The following is an 18,996-nucleotide window of genomic DNA, read 5'->3' as shown; positions in this document are numbered from 1 at the left end:
GATACCAGATAGAGCGTTCTAAATAAGTCTTCCCGGGGCCCACTACTTAGGGGGGTTATTGGCAATCCAGGCACAGGCTGTGGTTGCCACCGTTGCTCCACTTATACATGAAATGGGTGTTACACTGCAGGCTGCAGACCCCCCCATTCTACTGAGAGGCAGCAGGAGCTCCCGAACTGGAGGCGCAGCGGGTGGGCTGCCTGCGGATACCCGAACCTTGGATGAACAGACAGACAACAGCAGAATTATGGAAGGGGCGAAATGGCTATTGACCTGTGACCTTTCCTACTCAAAGGTAAATAAACCCAGTACCGGTCCCAGGATGTACAGATAACAGGACTAGCTATACCTCTTGGCTAAGGCCCCAGGAGATGATAGCACCAGGGGATATTCCCATTAGTTTAGGGCTGGGCCTAGAACTTGCCAATAATCCTACTATGGCACATCCTCGACTGTCTAGCAGACAGCCAGACCTTGCCATGACAAACAGTCAGATAGAAACACAGATGTGAGGGCCCTTCCCAATAGAGCGCCACAGGAGCAAGCACAGCAGCAAAACTGTAAAGTGTATGAATAATAAGGTGCCAACCCAAATTTCCACACAGCCAATAAAGGGGGTCACATGACGTGTGATTCTATGCAGTGCCTATTCTACTGTATTAGAACCGACCCAAAGACGTCAAATACCTGAAAAGTGACTGTAAATTAACACCTTTTGCACACTGATTCACACAACCAAGGTCAAGTCTGATGACAGTGACTAAAAGACCACCTACTTTCACAAATAAGCGGGACACGTGGAAACTAAATTACTTATTCTAAGAGCAAGTCAGGATGACTGCTGCACTGTTACTTTCCATCTGAATAGACATGCCCTTGCTATTGTTGTAAGGAGCCTCTTAATATAGGATATTACATTTCCCTGGCTCAGGAAGGTCCTCCCAGGGAGTTCAGTTGGTATGGAAGTCTGCCCCAGCAGCCTGTTAAGCAGCATGTTACCTTCTCTCTGAGCTTGGGCCACTACTGGAACTGCGCACTTCACTTCTCTCTTAGAACACCCCACTACCTGCGCATAGTGTGCTCATGCAGCATGCATACCAGACCCTTTCCTCCTGTAAGGGCCCATAAACTCACTCCTGATGTATGCTCAGGGAAACAGGTCTGTACCTAGCTCGACACAGCGGCCCAACCTGGTGGACTTTAGAAAGTGGGAGCAGGGTATCCGAACATCAAGTGACTGTACAGAACGCAGTTTGGCAGTGCCTACCCCCGCCTGTGGAGGAAAGTGCCCCGACACCCTACACATGTATGAGAGGAACCATCAAACAAATAAATACATTTGAGGGAAGGGCTATGGAAAGGTGAGAGGCACTGCACTGTTGGTTTATGATAGTGAGGGGGACAGCGAGGAGCCCCCACCAAGATTGTAAACCCACCTGGCCGTCCAATACTTTCTGCACAAAACAGTTAACTTAAATTAGAGACACCAGCAACTTTTTGACAAGATGAACAACTTTGAATGGAAAGATGGGTACCATTTAATGTCTCTGGTCTTAGTGTCATAAAACACTGGGATGATAAGGGCACTAGAGTATTTTCTTAGCAAAGGCAAACCAAGACTTTTGCACATTGCTGCAGCAGGGAAACCTTCCCTACTACAAAGGATAGGACAGGCGATAGTAGCAGAAAGTATTTAGAAAATAGGTGGTTCTACTTATACCAAGGGGGGGTGTAAAGTCCAAGTATGATGAGCATAAGGTCTGAATAAGAGACGCTGGTATGTGGAGTGAAAATGATTGGGTCAAGTAAAATATTTTCAGAGCAGGTAAATACGGACCCACCAGGGAACACTTTGTTCAAATATTGTGACTTACCCAGTTCCCTTATGGTTAGAGGGTTACTTGCCATTTTTATTCCTGATAATAGCAGAAGAATACAACACTATTCTCTGTCATACATGGGACTAAAGGTAATGTATCAGTAGAAAAAGAAGCAGGGATAGAAGGAAGGATCGTTTTCAAAAGCCTATAATGACCCACTCGCACCCTCCATCGCCAGTGAAACTGTCCTGCTAAACTCCTGATGACGCTGGCAGAATAACCAATATTTATCTTGGGTAATATGATCGTGGGCATGTCATTTGCCACCTAAATGGCAGGCATTGTAATGGAATGGTTGGACAACTTATAGCAAGATACCATTGGGACAGGATGTTTGCGCATTAACATAGACTTCCCCCTATGCCGGGCTCCCAAACCGGACCAAATTGGCGTACAGGGGGACCATGAATTTGAAATATTCATAACATCCTACAAAATGAACAACTGGTGACGTATAAGGCTTGTGCACTCGCACCTGTTCATAGAGACTTGTAGGGAAGGCACAACCGATGCGGGTGAATTTATAATGAAGTAACATGAATTAAGGGTTAGCACCGCACGGCGGATGTATGATGTTACAACGCATACTTTTACCACGCCTACCATTACCACGCAATTTTTACAACGCAGGATCCATTACAACGAAGTACCATTACCACGCATGTATTTACAACGCATATACCTTTACAACGCATACAATTACAACGTAAGTATTGGTAAGTATATAATATTTTTTACAATTTAATTTAATTAAAATTAATATAATGTAATTTAATTTAATTTAATTTAATTAATTTAATTTAATTTAATTTAATTTAATCAATTTAATTTAATGTAATTTAAATTTAATTATATTTAATTTTTACCCTGTACCCTTTTACCCAAAAACCCAAAACTGACCCTGAACCCTAAAAATACCCCTTTACCCAAAAACCCAAAACTGACCCTGAACCCTAAAAATACCCCTTTACCAAAAAACCCAAAACTGACCCTAAACCCTAAAAATACCCCTTTACCCAAAAACCCAAAACTGACCCTGAACCCTAAAAATACCCCTTTACCCAAAAACCCAAAACTGACCCTGAACCCTAAAAATACCCCTTTACCCAAAAACTGAAAACTGACCCTGAACCCTAAAAATACCCCTTTACCCAAAAACTGAAAACTGACCCTCAACCCTAAAAATACCCCTTTACCCAAAAACTGAAAACTGACCCTGAACCCTAAAAATACCCCTTTACCCAAAAACTGAAAACTGACCCTGAACCCTAAAAATACCCCTTTACCCAAAAACTGAAAACTGACCCTAAACCCTAAAAATACCCCTTTACCCAAAAACCCAAAACTGACCCTAAACCCTAAAAATACCCCTTTACCCAAAAACTGAAAACTGACCCTAAACCCTAAAAATACCCCTTTACCCAAAAACTGAAAACTGACCCTGAACCCTAAAAATACCCCTTTACCCAAAAACCCAAAACTTAGCCTGAACCCTAAAAATACCCCTTTGCCCAAAAACCCAAAACTGACCCTGAACCCTAAAAATACCCCTTTACCCAAAAACCCCAAACTGACCCTGAACCCTAAAAATACCCTTTTATCCAAAAACCCAAAACTGACCCTTAACCCTAAAAATACCCCTTTACCCAAAAACTTAAACGTATAATATTTGTAATAAAATGATATACTTACCAATACTTACGTTGTAATGGTATGCGTTGTAAAGGTACCTGCGTTGTAAATACATGCGTGGTAATGGTATGCGTTGTAATGGATCCTGCATTGTAAAAAATGCGTGGTAATGGTAGGTCGTTGTAAAAGTTGCGTGGTAAAGGTTGTATACCCCGCACGGCTGACCCCCATTCAAATCGTATAGTGCCCTCGATGGTGCAAGGGAGTGATAAACCCCCTGAGGCTCCTCCCAGCCGCCCCGGATGTGCGTCAGCGACCCGCCTACCTCTACTGGGCGATACCTGCCCAGGTGAGGAGTGGCTGGCCACAAGGTGGGCGGGGGCAGCCCTCCGTGACTAGGAGCCCGCCCTCCTGATGGCCACTGCGTGGCCTCGGGCAGGCGCATGAATGTAAGATGTGGCAGTCAGCGGAATGTTCTCTGTCGGCGGCTCCTTTAAGGCGGCATGGGCCTGCTTCAGCGGTAATTGCTTCCCTTCCTGACATCTCCCGGGGTTCTCGTTATATCCCGTCCACTGCCACGCGCTCTTCTGCATAACATGACAGGCCGAAATCACAGATTTAACATCACCCAATAGATTTGCATTGCTCAGCCATACGTTGTCTGCTGTTAAACGAAGGCGTATATAATTCTGGTAAAAAAACTAGAATGCACGTATCTGACGAGGTAGGACTGGATAACATCACCTTTGACAGCACTTCAAGAAAACAAGCATTAGCAAAGCCAAAAGGTCTCGCTTTTTGGGCCCTATTGGCTTTGCCAATGGTTTAAGCAATATGATGCTGCATATACATTCCATATTTGACGTACATAAAGACTTTGAATCCGTTAACATGTGTTAACTATCTTTGCTTTAGTGCACTTTTGCATTCTTATTGCAATTCACTATGTATTGACAAAGCCAAAACGTCTCAGCTCTGAAATGCCGAGAAATTGTTTTCCAATGCTTGTGTGGTACATGTGAGCTGAATCGCATTTAGGTCTCTAGATGAGTTCTGGTTGTGGGAAGGGTGTTCATAATGGGACACGATTGAGTGCTCTGGAGCTGAGGCTGAATGCAATGTGAGTCAGCGGGCCATGACAGTGTTCAGATTACATGCCCATCCAAACCGTGGCCTCTTTACAGTGCGCACATAGTAACTGCACATCTGTACCATTTGTGATTCCGAATTCTAAATATTTACAAGAAAATCATTGTTGTTACCCATTTATGTCAAACTGAATAGGAAGCACTCACAAAAGAGTATAATTCTGGCTTATTTTAGCCATACATTTGTTGTTGTGTGACGTAATCGCAGAAAAATCAATACAAGGTACCTTAATGATGGTTAGGCTGCATGTTTTAAGCCACCCCCTTATTTACGTAGGCCACTCCCCCTTTGAAATCCATCCAAGCAATTTAGTCCATAATAGGTGTTTACCTATAGGCAACTAAATGCGGTCTCATAGGTGAGACCATAACATTATTGTGATGTAAAACTGTGGGGTCCTTGGAGTTAAATCTAAAACTTGGGGAGTTTAAAACTGGACCATAGCCTGAAGTGGCAGGCCTGAGATAGTGGGTGGCACAATGAGTACTTCGACCACTAGTAGCATTTAGTTTACAGGCCCTGAGTACAAGTAGTACTGTGTGCTAGGGAACTGCAAGTAAACTAAAGGTGCCACTTAGGTGTAGGTCAATTGTCCCATGTTTGAGGGAGAGAGCACAAGCACTTTAGCCCTGGATAGCAGCGATAAAGTGCACAGAGTCCTAAAGTCATCACAAACTAATTCAGTAAACAGGAGGGGTGAAGTTAAACGGTTTGAGAGACTACCACTCAAGTAAGACATTTCTTAATCTTTTTTTCTTAATTCTGCGTAGTTGGAAGAAGCAGCTGACCCAATCTGCTGTTTTAAAGATAGCTTATCATTGGAGAAGTGTGGCTCACTGGTTAGAGGAGGCAGACCTGGAAGCAGAGATCAGCCCGGGACCAGGGTTCAATTCCCGGCTCGGCGGGGTCTTGAGTCCTAAAATGTCCATGGACTCGACAATTCTTGCTCCGGTGCCTACTCGATTCACGGGTTCACACTCTGCGACTCTGGGCAATAGCTTGCTTAATCTCCACAACGGCCCCTCGCGGCGGGATGCCTGGCTTTCACCTTGCGGATTCCCTGCCGGGGTTATCTCACAGGGGAATACCAGGATGGGTTCCCTAAGCAAGCGCTTAGAAACCGCTTGGTGATTTGCGCTATATAAATTCCTGTACATTTACATTTACATATAATGAAGCCAAGACTTTTTACCGACCTCTTGGGAGATTTTATATATAATATATATAAGTGTGGGCTTAACAAAAATGTTCTGAATACTCCAAAATACATAACAGAACTACCAGTTTGTTGGCTGCAGGAAAGCTCTTTTCATAATATTATTCCATAAGCCTTATCAAAAGGACATGCCTAACAAGCACTAGCGTTATCAGAATGTATATGTAACTCTTAGCTTGATGGAGAAAAAACAATCATGGTGCTGAATCTTTAAGTTAAATTCAACAAAAAAGTAAGATAGTGATTCAGGAAGTCATCATGCCAAGTCTCAAGGGGTAATTTGTCTCCCTAAATCCTTTGGGTCAAAGAAAATAAAAAAACTTTTCTCTACACAAAATATAACCAAAAAATCATCGGGGGAGGTTGAGGGTAAGGCTATGTTTACCCCTTGGTGCCTGCCACACTGTGCATGGTTGTAAGGAGGGGTCCCATGGGTACCCCCACGGGCCCCAACTGTAGACCTCAAGGTGAAGGGGAGCCTGCTACAGGCCCCCAAAGTCAGTTTCCGACAGCCTTTTCGTGTTGGGCAAACCGATTCAGAACGGCTGTCAGAATTGACCATATTAATCACTTGGGGCCAGATGTAGGTAATTCTATTTTACCACTTCTTAAATACCGAATCATACCGATTCGGTATTTAAGAAGTGGTAAAATAGAGGGGGGGGGGTGTAGGTAATACAGACTCGGTAAATACCAAATCGTTAAGATTCGGTATTTACCGATTCTGTAAATACCGATTCGGTAATGCCCATTGATTCCTATGGGCATTGAAGCCCATAGGAATCAATGGGCATTACCGAATCGGTATTTACAGAATCGGTAAATACCGATTACAGCAAGGGTGCAGGGGGTGTCACTTTGACACCCTCTAGCACCCCAAATACAGGCATGTGTGCCATGTGGCACACAGACATGCCCTAAGGGCATGTCTGTCTGTCACATGGCGTAGGTGTGCATGCACACATGTGCATGCACACCTGGATTCGGTATTTTACCACCCAATTGGATTGGGTGGTAAAATACCGATTCTGAAAGGCCTTTGGGACTCAGAAGAGTCCCACCTACATCTGGAAATTACCGAATCGGTAAAAATACCGATTCGGTATTTTACAGATTCGGTAAATTTACCGATTCGGTAAATTTACCGAATCTGTAAAATGATGCTCCTACATCTCAATCACCAAATACCGGTCAGTAACGGCCGAATTCGGCCGTTACCGACCGGTATTTGGGCTCCTACATCTGGCCCTTGGTCGGAAACCGTGTCCATAGAACTGTACGATTGGGCTCTGAACGGGCTGTCCAAATGCAATTTGGAACTGATTCGGACAACCCTAACCGTTTCCCTGCATCATAATCGGTCACTAGGAAATGTATCCGATTCGGTCGGAAACATAGGTTCTGCATCAGATTCGGAGAATCTGAATCCCATTCAGAGCCTTTCCGAACAACATCGTTATTGGCCCCTAATTCATGAAACATCATTAGACATGTGTATCGTAATTTGCCAATTAGTTGACCTCTTAGAGCAGGCTTCGGTCTGTTGTATATGAATTTAGGACCCTAGTGTAATTTTCCCGATTCATGCCCATATATAGGTATAAATCACCCTATCCTTATATAGGCATAGAAATCATAACCATATTTAGACTTAGCCTATGCAGACCAAATACGGCATGGCTACTTCCATTAGTTCCGAAAATCCACAACGATTTCTTGGAAAAACCCGCCTTCAGCAGTCAGGGACTTCCCCTTGCTTGAATATCGATTTATCCAAGAACTCATGGAGTTTTCAAAGAACTGAGTCTTTGATGGCCTTCAAGGTATAAATATGCCCACACTTGCCCAGTCAAACACACGGTGGTTTGGAGCAGTTCGACTATCTACTTGCCTGACGCCCTGCTACAGCAAGTGCCAAAGGAAGCCGATCCTCCAGCAGACGCACTGAGAGAGACGCTGTCTTTTCTCTTGCCGAGAAATCCAGCTCCAGTGTTTCCAAGCTACTCTTGCGGGTTGTTGGGAAATCGAGTCCTGAGAGAGAGATACCAGACCTCCTTCATTCTAAACCAAGGTACGGAGCTGATTAGACCCTTAGAGAATTCTTGGATAGATTCTTGGCAAAGAATACTAAAACTAAGCTACACCTCACCTACTTCTTCCCTTGTACTAGACCTAGGTTAGGTACACCGGGGTAGGCTTATTTTAGAAGCACCAGTTGAGTACCTTTAGTCTTTATTTATTAATGTATGTAGTCTATGTATTTTATGGCTTAGAAACCATATCATGCTTTTACAGTATTATTTTATAATACTCTTCGTACTGTACGCATTGTACTTTGCAACCAGTATTAAGATTGTAGCAGGTCATTTCCTCTGCATGAGAAAGAAGACTGTTCCAATAAATACTTTTTATTGAAAACGCCTGTCTCTCTATTTCTCTGCACCTCTGGTGAAACGAAGCATGCACGATTGACTGAGTGAAAAAACTATCTATTCTTTCTGCGACTCTAGAGATACATTTCTTATTCTTGGGAAACAAAGTTGTCATGTTTATGCGGTTATCAGAAACTAATGCCTTCTTGTGTATTCGAGAACGTTTCTAGTGATCTCTGAGCTAGCTGGCACTCACAATTAAGTCTAGTATATTCGATAGAGACCTAGTAGACCTCAATCCTACGTCAAATCTATAGGATATATTATTCCAATGCGCAGAGCCTAGTGGGAATATTGGAACTACACTACAGGTCCATGGTTTTTATTCTTCTCATTGCAAGTTCTCCATGTGGGGTTTTTGTTCCCGAAACATGTTCAGTGTGGCTAGTCGGTTGGATGATATAGATCATTCCCACTGAGATGGTCCATGTGGGTATACTGACCTACTTACCTTCCTCGAGTGTTTTTTAAAGTGTACAGTGTGTAGTACTATACTTAACCTGTGTCAGCTGTCAGTCACCTGATGCCTATTGATTTCTGATGGTCTTCTTGCAGGCTTGCAGGATTACTGCAATCCTCTAATGAGTATGCCTGGTTAGAGTGAGAGACCACACTGCTATGGTTCATCTTCATGTTTTGTTTCAGGATGTTACATACTTGATGAAGAGATGAACATATCGAAATTTACAGAAACAAAAAGGTACTTCAGATAAAAGAATATTTATTGTTTAGTAAGTTTCTTTACTTGAAGTGAGCACCATGATTACTTTGTTAGAAATTAGGCAGACTGGAGTATTAATTTATTTTACCTGATTTAATAATTTTTGAAGTCTGAAACCTAACATAAAGGACTAATAGAAGTCTCCAAAAATAATGTAACCAATTATCCGTTGCAATGTTTATAAACAAAAAAAGGTTGCAGACCATGATTCAGTTCCCAGCCAAGCTTAAGGTTCTTCGTCTAGGTAAACAATGTGTATTCACAGAGGAAGGAGCAGCTAATATCTTGGTAGAGAGCTTGTGGAGGAGGCAGCCTACCTGACGATGGAGATTTTACATTCAAGGTATTTTAGCAGTCTCTTATTGGGGGAGTGGTGGGGAAACGTTCTTTCTTTTCTTGATGCGGGGCAGGTGGGAGATAGCAGCTGAGTCATCCGGTTTGGTTGCCACAAAATGCTTTCTGTTGTTTATGCCTATTTGTTTGTTTTGTCCTCTTTTGTGGCCTCTTCTTCTGTAGTGTCCAGTTGGGTCGTGATTGGCTTTCCACCTGTTGATTGCTGACAGAGGAGGTACAATGCATGTAAAAGTTGGTAATATTGTTATGTCATAACAAGTAAATTGGGGGAGTGTCAGATGATGCTTTGTGAAAATTGGGGTTGTGGAAATCATCTTCAGGAGATGACTCGGATCCTGTAGGATTTTTTATTTTTTTGTAACAGATTTTTATTAACTTTTCTTCAATCATCCTACAAACATTCGGTACAGTTGGACCATCATTGCAATGGGTCCGTTTTCAGGATGCAAATCAACATTATTCCGTACCCCACATCCCTATCGGAGTCCCCCTCCCACTTCCCCCTCTACTCCCACCCCCATGTCAGTGTGCCTTCAACTATCCCTCCTATGGATTGGCATAAACCCCTCATGCTCCTGCACCCAACTCCTTTCCGAGGTCATACACAACTACATCCATTCAGGAGTCCGGCAACCCCAAGTAAGTGTGCAAGGCATTCCGTGTCTCCCTATCAGGTTCACAGTTCCCCCCGGCCCAAAACGCGGAAACCATCACATGCAGTGAGATTCTAGGTTCTAGTTGGCCCCATCTCCTGTGTGTCGGATCCTGTAGGATGAGTGCTATTTCTCCCCTAGGGCTGTGTGGGTGCTTTCTGTGTGTCTTTGCCCCATAAGGAAGATGGCACCTGCATGTGCACCCCACTGAGATTGCAGTGAGTCGCGGGCGTTGCCTGAAGTCAGGATTAGTAGTATCAAGCCCCAGCTGAGCTGCACCTGAGCTCGAGTTATCTACAAGTCAGAGAGTCACATTCACTGCTGAATATTACAATATGTGAGGGGCAGTCCTAGTGCCAGGCCGCTTGGCATCGTGCCTCTGATTGTATCTGAGTTTCAGCTTCACCTCTGTAGTTCTGAGGCATTCTTCTTCCCTTATTACTATTGCCAGGCCAAGAATCACTGTGGAGTGATCTGAAAACCCTCAAATACATACCAAACCTTAGGGTTGGAGTTTCTGTCTGCAAAGACAAAGTCAATTGCATGGGATGCATGGGTTTAAGACTATAAATATGAAGTCTTTGACTGCTGGGTTCATATTTCCCCGGCAGTCATATAGACACAACTCATTGAAAGCAAGGGAAGCCTTACTATAATGACGGAGGAGCCATCATTTTCCGTCCTGGACCTATCCATAATTAAGTTGAAAGCTGTTGCAAAGCTAAGTTCAACTTGGGCGAATGTACATACTTGGACAAAAACGATTTAATGAAGCCATCCTGGCCATTGGAAGTGAGGTGTAACAATATGCTCAACTCACGTAGGGGTGGTCACTTAAAGTGCTTTAACTTTGAAATTTCATCGTTAGACAAGATCTTCCCTAAGAGGATCAGAAGGATGTTAAGACCAATAAAGAATTTGTTAAACTGTGTCAATGATAATCTGTTCTTTGACCGAAAACCAAAAGTTCATGATCATGCATTGAATGAAGTTTTCACAGAAGTGGAATGCATTGGATTTACAGTGAACCAAACACATCGAGTGAGATAAAAGGAAATGAAAGTCCTTCAGACAGATCTTTCCGAAAATGGGGGCATCCAATTCTGGATATGTTAAGGGTGCACATTAATATGCTCTTTCCTGTGAATGTACGAAACATCAGATAATTTATGGGTGTGGCCTGCTACTGCTGTCATTAAGTTAAAGTTTTTGCCACCATGAGTATTCCCCTCAGGCATCTCATAAAGCAAGGAAGAGAGTTTGATTGCCCCACCATACATCAGCAGTATTTAGAAAGCTAAACAGTGACACTGCATCATCTGATTACTATGTATATCCCTTAACTGTCTTCAGTTAAACTGGGACAAAACTGACATCCTTCTGTTTGGCAAAGTTCAGCTCCACTGAGGGGATGACTAGCGGTCTGCTGAGCTTGGCCAAGCTCTGTCTCCCAGCAAAGCAGCTAGAAACTTGGATATAATTCTGGATGACAACTTATAGATGAAGGACCAGGTTACATCCACATGCGGTACCTGTTTTGTAGCAATGCGCCTCCTTGGGAGGATTTTTCAGTGGCTTTCTTTGAGTTCAAGAAAGACTGTCATTCAAGCATTGATAATCAGCTGCCTTGATTATTGAAATGCTCTTATGTTAGCATCCAATGAATCTCTTCGTTCCAAAATGCAGGTGGCTCAAAACACTGCAGCCAGCCTGGCCAACAAACTGCCACCAGGTGCGCCATCTGCCCCCTCACTCAGAGCCTTTCACTGGCTCCTCATTAGCAAAAGAGCACTGTTAAAAACTACTCTGTCTGACTCACAACGCCCTGATAGGTAAAGGCTTTAAATACTTACAGGAGAAACTCTATCTCTACCACCCTGACAGAAATCTAAGATTGAAAAAAAACAACTTCTTTTATGTCCTCGATGCATCCACAAGTCATAATATGGACCCTGGGCCTTTTCTCATCTTGCTCCCTGGCATTGGTCCAGGTTCCCCTTGTATATTCATAAATGCACTGACTCCACTGGCTTTAAAAATATCTAAAAACGTGGTTATTCTGATCTGCTGCTACTCCATGATTGTTGCCACTTCACATAACATAACATAACATAACATAACTCCTCCAAGCTGTCTACTGAACTTAGTCTGCTAGGACTAGAAGCTAACTTTTTTAACACAGCACATGCATGGCAAACTACAAGGAAAGTAATTAATTTGCCAGCAGAAGTTTGGCATATAGCAAAAGTCCTTACCTGCAGCCATTAAAAGAAGGTCTGGCTCTTGTGTGACCATTGGCATATGTCACAGGAGGAAAAGCATTCACCAATGTGTGTAATCCTCACTTCCTGCTTCTAATATATCGCAATTCTAAAGCAAAAATGTCACACAGAATTAACCAATGGGGAATACAGTTATGAATTCAGAATTGTTCACAGCCTGGGAGCAGCGTCGGATTGGTAATGCGGGCACTCGGGCAATGCCCGAGGGGCAGGTGTCCGAGTCCCAGCCGTGGGCTGCTTTTTTGAGCCATCGGGAGGTGGGAGGGGGGGGGAGATTTAGGGGGTGTCGCTGTTGTTCGGATACAGCCAGCGGCCCAGTGGGTGCCTGAGTGGCCTTTCTGGAGGCAGATGGGCACTCATTACCTCCCGTTAAGCAACAGGCGGAAGTGTCACTCCCTTTCTCTTGCAGGGCCGGCCCCTTAATGTATGCATACCTTGCGGGGCAGGGAGCCTGAGCAGAAGTGGCCTCACTTGTTTTCAGGTGTGTTTCACGGGTGTAAACTAATCAATGCATTTTTTTATCCCCCCCCCCTCTTTTTTTAAATAAAATTTGGCCGAAGAAGTGTTTTGAGGAAAGGCAATATGCAAATGTGGACCACTTTTTTTTAGCGTGCCCTGGCCGATTTTAAATCCCAATCCCACCCTGCCTGAGAGGGAAAAAAGTCAGGCATTATCCTTACTTAGACATATGCACAAGTGTTCGTGCAACATTGAGGGAGGCATTCATTCATTTAAAGGAAGACGTTAGACCAAAACCAGTGGCAAAGAACCAATTGCGTTCAAAACTTGTAAAAGAAGAACTATACCATCAACTCTAAGGAACAATGTCATTGATGTTTGGGTATGAAAGCTGTAGAGGTGTTCTTGCAATCCGAAATATCTCAGAGAAAAGATTTGGTACCCAAGGCTAGGAATCATGGTCAACAGCATCATCAAAGCATTCCATTTCTGTCAATGCACAAGCAAGGCAATGTGCCCAAAACAGCTCAACATGTCTGAGCTACCTGTGAACTCACCAAATGATTTGTCTCTATCAGTGGACTAAGGGTAATATCTATTTGTCATCATTGAGGAATACTCAAGATGTTCATTAATTTGTCGAGAAAAGAATGCAGCCAAAGAAACTTAACAAAGAATCAAGTAATCTGTCAACAAAGCAAAGAGGAGAATTAAGGGGGCTACCGAAAAGAGAAGGTGTTCTACCTGGGTAAATATCACTCCTAGAGGTTGGGGTTGGATTTTGATGTGGTCGGCAAAAGATTAACAAAAAACCTCCACACATTTGGCTGTACACCTGTAAAAGTCATCTAACATAGTGGAAGTTAGATTTCAGCTATATCTGATTGTTGTTCAGTCATCAGCAACATAGCTCACTTCAAGCTTTCATGCATTTCACACCCACGGTGCAGTGTCTCAACTTCAGAGCTCTGCCAATGAATATAGTGCTGAGGTGCTTTCCAGCTACCTTTAAGTAGCACTTGTATTTGCAGTCCAGCCTACTAAATTAGAGGCTTTTGCTTGGTTGAATTAATATATGTATATCAAAATTGACAAGCGTGTCTTCGAGACAAAAATTTGCGCATTTTCAAATCTGATAGGCTAATGTTTGGAGAAAATGTTGAATTTTCATATGAACTTCTATTTGCATTTCCAATTCAACCATTCCAACTATAGAAGTGGGTAACACTTAACGTTATTTCAGCTCCAAGATACCTTTCAGGGTGAACAGATGTTTTACATATGCACATGTTTTGATATTTTTAAATTGCTATTTGAGTGATACATCATGTGGCACTGCGGAGATGCAGGGAATCGATGGCTGTCATACCCATGGAGAGGCACTCAAAATTGATAAAGCCAGTTTTACATTACTATAGGCAACAAGTGATCTATGCACAGATGACCAGTAATGTAAACATGTCTGAAGTTGTCACTATTATTAGACCTAAGTTGTGTAGTCATTTGTAGGTGAGGGAGGGTAGTTTGAAGGTGCCACGTTTCTGAAGGAGCCAATTGAGGTCTCTGAGGTGTTCAGAGAAGTGTGCTTGTGGGGGGAGGTTGAGTGTGAGTCTGGCAGCGGATGGATGGAACAGAAACTTCAGAAGCTGAGAACCTGTGTAAAGGCAACTCTTTCTTGCTGGACACCAAAGGAAAGACATGGTCAGAGCCACTTTGGCGAAGGCCTTTAACAAGGGAGAGGGACTTTAATAGCCGGTATAGCCCAGCTACGAAGGGCTATAAGGCTATTAGAACATTCTTCCACTAGAGGGCAGAATGTTCCAACAAAAAAAAACAAAGCCTTATGGGAGCGTGAGGGGATTGATATCCCCTCAGGTTCCCTGAAGCCTTTGTTGACAGCCAAGCTGTCAACAAAGAAACATTGGAATGTTGGAGCTCCAGGCTTATACCAGCCATTATAAGCCTGGAGCACTCCATTGTTTTCAATGGAGCTCCCAAAATTCCAATGTTCTAATTGTTAGCGAAATGACAGCGATAGATTTTGTCCCACACTGTGTATCCCTGCTGACTGCAATGCTGTCCTACATAGAATCTGTTACGGTTGCACCTGCCTTCCAAGCATGGTTAGGACTTTGAAAACAAACAAGCATTGGCAAAGCCAGTAGTGTTAGCTTTTTTGTCTATCCCTCCACTATCCTTTTTAAACCAAACAACAGACTAACATTGCACCGCTCAAATTAATTTTATATTTCCCGATACTATTTCACCACTAATCCGTTTTGGGTTCCGGTGTGCCTGCTACTCGCCGAAAAAGTGATTCAACGCCTCGTCAGGGGTAGTAAGCACTATATAAATTCTATTAAAATTACAATAAACACAGGTGTTTACACAGGCTGTTTATCACATTAAAGCCTGTTTCTACTGACTTTACAATTGTTGGGATAGGTAGCAAAAAAATGATTGCTTACTGTACAGAATTCACATAGTAGATAATTAATTTAGTGTGATCACAGCGTGATGATTGAGTGTACTTTTCACGGAGGCAACAGTCTCTCAAGCATGCCAATAGAAGCACAATTGATACCCAAAATAGCCAACAGCATGTGGTGAGGTTAGAAAGTGATACTCCTCTGAGTAGACCCTAAGTTCTAACTTTGTATATTTTAAAGAATTGGTAACAAATTGACTTGCAGTGAGTTGCACTGTCAATTCAGATCTAAATAAAGGGTGAATCAGTCTCTCGGGAGTGCGAGGGCTAATCCCAGAATTGCAGCAGCCTTGTTCAGTCACTACCTGTAAATACACCTACAGTGCGACATTGAATCTCACCAATAACATTGAGCAGTATAGTGCTTCCTGGTACATTCAGAAAGAGCCAAAGCCTGTCCTTGCCAGACCTAGAAAAGGTGAAACAGAAGAAATTGACCCATTCTTCCCACCATACGAGGAAATAATCAGGGGTGGTCGGGATTGATCGCGGGGGTGGGGGGGGCGGGCGCAGGGGGAGGTGTGGGGGACGCAGGCTGCTTTAAAAAATAAATAATATAAAATAAAACTTACCTTGCTGCCGCCACCGCCGGGTCCCGCGTCTTCTCTCCTGCTCGCCTGTGTCAGACTCCAGGTCAGAATAGGAAACAGGCAGCTAGTCTCCCAGCCCTAAGCCAATCACAATGTTGCAATGCAGCGTTGTGATTGGTCTGAGCGCTGTGACAAGGCACTCAGCCAGGGGCTGTAGGGGTAGACATATTCTCCATGCAGGCTGTAATGCAGCCTGAATGAAGAACAGGGGAGTGCGCATGACTGTTTTGGGTGACCCGAGAGGGCCGACTAAGTATTCATTGCACACAGGAGTGCTCTATCACTCCTCCCCTGCAGCTCCACCCCACCCCCTCATGCCCTGCCGCAGCAGAAGGAAAAAATAAAATGATAATAATATTCCGTTATTATCATTTTATCCTTAGCGGAGGAGTCATGCACCATAAGTAAGGTTGCCACCTGACCGGTTTTATACCCACACCCAGCGGTGGCCCTCACAGGTAAGCGCAGTGAGGTGGGGCTGGGTGTAGAGGGGTGAAGTCGACACATGACGGAATAGGTATATTTAAAAAAACAAATAATACCTATTCCGTCGTCTGTCGGTCTCCCCCGGCCCCACTGCGTTTACCTGTGCTGGCTGCCGCTGCCCACACCACCTGTATTTTGATGTCCCCACTGGTACAAAAATAAGCAAAATCACAGCAAGCAGGGATTTTTTAGCCTTTATCTGTACATACTTCAAAAAGCAAAAATAAATACAAAGCAAGTTCAAATGTGTTCTAGAGCTGCATTAATGATCCACGATTTCCAATTAAAGTAAGCGAAGACAGAAAATTCATGTCACATTAGAATAAATACGTTTTTGCTTACAGTTCTGTTTAGAATCATGTTTAGGCCTTTGCAGACTCTTGTGACAACAATGGTCGGTATTTCACTCTTGGAAATCGCACTCTTGTAATACTCTACAGGCAGAAATGCAGACAAAACTCGCATTGTTTTACATTGTATTTATTTTCCTGTTTTGCTAAGGCCAGCGTGAAAGCAATCAGGGTAGAATTCTGCAGCCAGGGTAAAAACCAAGCAGGCCACCATGTAACAAATAACAAAAAATCACGGCCCCTTATCAGAATACGCTGACACTTTTCAAACAAAGTGATGACTACGGGCTAATGTGTGCTGCAAACAATGCGTGATATCGCAGATGAATGGCAGCAAAGACACCATTGATCTTCGTTAAGCCGGGCTCTGTATGCATTAATGCTGAACCTCTGAATGCATTATGCAAGCAGCAGAGGCCGGCATTCAGTAATGTGCCTGTGAGCAGCCAGTCACTTATTCCATCGTTCCAAAGAGCTAACAAAGAAGGATTTAAAGCATCACATTTCTTGTAAACACACCACATAAATCTGTTAAATCAAATCCTCTTAGTACAGGCCATTTATATCAAATTAGAACGAGGGATTACTTTTTCCAGCGCTCTCTTATTTTTTTCAAAACTTATCAGGCTTTATCGTATGAAGTAAGCCCTGGAAGTTCTAATTTTAGACAGTCTCTGACGGCTTAATTTTAGCTGAGGGGTTGGAGCAGCGTAGTTTACCACCATAGTAGGCCCTGATTATGAGAGGCCCCTAAACTTCTAAAACCACACACCTTCACAAACCTTCACAGACCACTGTTCTCGCAGCTTTGGATTTGTAAGTTAAGCAAACTTTCTCACACCCAGTAATTACCAGGTGAGACAAAGTCCAACCCTGGAGTTAAATTTCTTCAGGTCAACTCTCTAGGAATTTAAAATCAGAAACAATGCTTGGTAAGCACAAAAATCTGCATGTGACCCCTCCAAAACTCACAACAGGTTGTATTTATTCCACACACTAGTCTCTGACCACAGGATTGTCAGGTTGTATCAGGTGCAATCAGGGCCGAACTGGGAACTGAATACAGTCCTGGCAAATTTTGCCAGACCAGCCCCTGTGTGGCTAGAGAGCGAGATGAGCTAGCCTGACAGCTGCTAGTGGGGATTGGGGAGCTCTTCGTCCAAGAAAGATTTGTAAAAAGAAAGACCAAAACTGTGCATTTCACAACACATTTGTCATTACATATTTAACTGTATTAACTTTCAAAGCATAGTAATTAGTAAGGGCCATATTTATGAGCCATTTCAACCCTTTAATGCTGCCGGTGCGCCACTTTTTGTGACACACCGGCGGTGTAAAAAATGTGCTCTATTACGCGCCATTTACAAAGTGACGCATCTAGGCGGATGCTTCACTTTGTAAACCCTTGTGACACATTATACCTCTGCCAGGTGTAATGTTTGCAGGGTGGGCGTTCCCCCGCATCAAAGCCTTGTAGAAGTGGTGCATTGAAATGCGCAACTTCTAGGACGCCATTGCGTCAAAACCATATGCCTGCAGGCGTAAGGGTGATGCACTGTATTAAGGATAGGCCTACCCCACGCATTGCTGGAGTTGCATCATCCCTGCGACACAACTCCAGCAATACGTGTCTTTAGCGCCGACAGAGACGTCACGATTCCTGATGTAGCTGTCTTTCCTTGCGACATAGAGAGCTGTATATTAAATACGGTGCATCCATGGTGTCGCAAGGAGAGCTCAGTGAAAACTGTTGCATTGCTGTTTTGTTGCAGTGATGCAACAGTTTTCATAAATGAGGTCCTAAATGATGACCTGACATAAGCACCCAGGCCAGAAAGCATGGGAATGTCACAACTAAGCACCCATGCCATAAACTGTGGAAATGTCAGACATAAGCACCCAAGCTAGAACGCATGGAAATGCCACACATAAGCCCTCAGGCCCGAAAGCATGGAAATGTCACACATAAGCACCCAGGCCATAAACCATGGACATGTCAGACAAAAGCACACAGGCCAGAAAGCATGGAAATGTCACACATAAGCACCCATGCCCGAAAACATGGGCATGTCACACATAAGCACCCAGGCCAGTAAGCATGCAAATGTCACACAAAAGCACCCAGGCCATAAAACATGGGAATGACACAAGTGTTAATACTCAAATTTTCCTATTCCGAGCTGCACCCAAAAAAGGCCCAGCTGCTCACAAGCCTTGCACTGTAAAACAAACATTACACTAGGGAACACAACCAAAATTATCACTGGGGTATTATAATAATATGCATATTAAGAGCATAAACAC

This window comes from Lissotriton helveticus, chromosome 6, assembly GCF_964261635.1.
Source record: "Lissotriton helveticus chromosome 6, aLisHel1.1, whole genome shotgun sequence".
In the NCBI taxonomy this organism is placed as follows: domain Eukaryota; kingdom Metazoa; phylum Chordata; class Amphibia; order Caudata; family Salamandridae; genus Lissotriton; species Lissotriton helveticus.
The sequence above is the reverse complement of the archived record's forward strand: the minus strand, read 5'-3'. Positions refer to the sequence as shown.